This window comes from Corvus brachyrhynchos, unplaced genomic scaffold, assembly GCF_000691975.1.
Source record: "Corvus brachyrhynchos isolate BGI_N302 unplaced genomic scaffold, ASM69197v1 scaffold323, whole genome shotgun sequence".
Classification (NCBI taxonomy): domain Eukaryota; kingdom Metazoa; phylum Chordata; class Aves; order Passeriformes; family Corvidae; genus Corvus; species Corvus brachyrhynchos.
This window is the reverse complement of record NW_008237253.1, coordinates 238,223-240,502: the sequence shown is the minus strand read 5'-3', so window position 1 is coordinate 240,502 and position 2,280 is coordinate 238,223. Positions and strand designations below refer to the sequence as shown.

General features: G+C 51.5%; 1 protein-coding gene across 6 annotated transcripts in view; it reads left to right on the top strand.

Annotated features, from left to right (window-relative positions):
• The window catches only part of DEAF1 (DEAF1, transcription factor), an 81,955-nt gene that overhangs the window by 799 nt on the left and 78,876 nt on the right, over positions 1–2,280 (top strand). For 4 of the 6 annotated variants that reach the window (XR_001860686.1, XR_001860685.1, XM_017730470.1 and 1 more), the window contains exon 1: positions 670–1,487. The gene's annotated coding sequence lies outside the window, so the exon portion shown is untranslated. The other 2 variants (XM_017730468.1, XM_017730469.1) reach the window with 2 other exon arrangements.

Sequence of the window (2,280 nt, the reverse complement as noted above, 5' to 3'; positions counted from 1 at the left end):
CCGCGCGCTCCCGCCGCCCGCCGCCAATCCCAGCCTGGCTGGGCGGCAGCGACCAATCAGGAGCGCGGACAGGAGACGGACGAGGCCGGGAGGAAGAGCGATTCTGATTGGCTGGTTCGTGAGGGCCGGGCGGGGGTTCGCCTTGGCGACCGTGACGCCGCCATCGTCCCCAGCGGAGCGTATCGGGGGGGTCTCCTGGCCCCGAAATCTCTCGGGCCCGGAACCTCCTGTCCCCGGAGTCTCCGTGTCGCCAGAACCCCCGGCAGTCTTCCCCGCGGCCGGTACGGCGCCCGACCCGCCCCTGAGCCGCCCGTCCCTCATGGCCGCGCGGGGCCCGGGCGCGGCCGGTGCCGCAAGGTGGCGGCGGGCAGCCCATGAGGGAGGCGGCCGTGAGGGGAGGCTTGGAGCTGCGTCGGTGGTGCCCCGCTGCAGGAGCTGAGCGCTCTGTGCTCCCTTCGCCGCCGTCGTGGCAAGGTTCGAAATGGTTTATCGGGTGCAGCTCCAGGCGCTGAGAGAGCCCCCGGCCCAGTAAGGCAGGTGTTTTGGGCTCGTGGTTCACCTGAACTTTATTTAGGCTGTAAAAGAGGTGATCTTGTTAGTGTGGGCCCACTTGGAAATTGAACTCCCCAAAACATCTACAGAAGGAATTACCAGTTATTTCAGGTGAGTAATTTAGTTATTAAGGAAAAGAGAAAACAAACTTTTGCTTCTGGGAACAGGATGGCTCTTGGCTGGAAATGTTGGAGAATCCGTGTAACAGGCTCCTAGTCATGGGGTTATGCTGTTCCCTCTTTCTGTATGGTTCCACTTGGGACAGCTGCCACAGTCGTTCCCCTTCCAGAGAGGCAAGAATGTGCTTTTGTACAGCCTTCTCGTGCTTTGCCCCTATTCTTAAGACACAGCTATCCAGGCCGTAACATCCTTCCTGTTGAATGTCAGTCCCCAAAACCAAAAGGAAATGTGTGGTTTCAGACATTCTGCTGAGTTTCTGAGACTCTCAGTGACAAACCATTATGAAAACCCAGTGAAAGAGACGGAGATGGAGTTATAAGTATAACTTAACTATTTTAATAAATCTTGTACAGTGCACGGTTATATCATTGTCTCCTTCGCTCAGTTACATCAATGTACTGTCTGCAGGCAGTACAAACAGAGCACAGCTCAGTCGCATGGAAATTTGTAAAAGTGATCTCTGCAATAAGGTCTACTGAGATATTTGTTTTAGGAAGTGCTCCTGTGGCTCCCAGCTTTACAGAGCTGTCATGTACACTCCTGTTAAAATCCCAGATAACTGTAATTCCCTGTGATTTGCTTTCCTCTACACCCCAGGATTAGAAGATGGCGTGTTTCCTAGCTCAACATTCGTTTTTATTTTCATTTTAGAAACTTTTTCACCTCCCGTGCTTGCCATCCTGCCTCCCATCTCCACCCTAATCCGGAGCCAGGGCTTCTCAGGAGGATTGTCCTCTTCATCCCTCCCTGACAAGGTGAGTGCCCTTCTCAGATCCTAGCAGGGCTGTGACTAAACCCAGGATCCTCCCCTGCCTGCACCCTAATTCTGCTGGTGAGAGCAGTGTCCTGTTTCAAACGAAGAAAACAGATTATCCATTGGAGACACTTAAGAATGAAGGCAAAACTAAGGTGCACTGGTGTTCTCAGTTTTAGACATGAGTTCCCCAGATGCTGTTTTAAAGCTTTTTCCATTAAATGTGCAATGACAGGCACAAATTTGGACAAAGACTCAGCATGTCCTGAGAGAGAAAGCCCAGCTGTCCCTGGGCTGTGGGCAGCTCTGGAGCTCTGTGTGCTTCACTGCTTTGCAATCAGATTGGTCTGTCAGTCAAACAGAGCTAGAAATGCAGTGTGCCAAACTTGCTGTGGACAGGAACTACGCTGCTTGCTTGAGTTTTGAAATGGTGAGTAAATTTTGGAAGCATAATCACTTAATTCTGCTTCTAGGGAGAGGGATTTTCCTCACCCCTATTTACAGATTGTTATATACAATGCACATAACTTTTTGAAGGAAAAGGGGAAGTAAAGAGCAACACCCTGTGCTAAATTAGAGGGGTTTTTTTCTTGTGGCCATTTAATTTGTGTTAAACCTGCCTTTCCCAGTGTGCTTTGGGGTTTCAGCTGTTTGGGAATCATTTCAGCTGACTTTTTGCAGTGAAAACGTGAAGATGGGGACAAGTGACCAACACCCTGGGAAGGGCTGTGGGTGTGCCTGGGTCGGGAGCAAATGGTCAGGGCTTATCTTCTCCTGGTTTGAGGCCCGGTTTG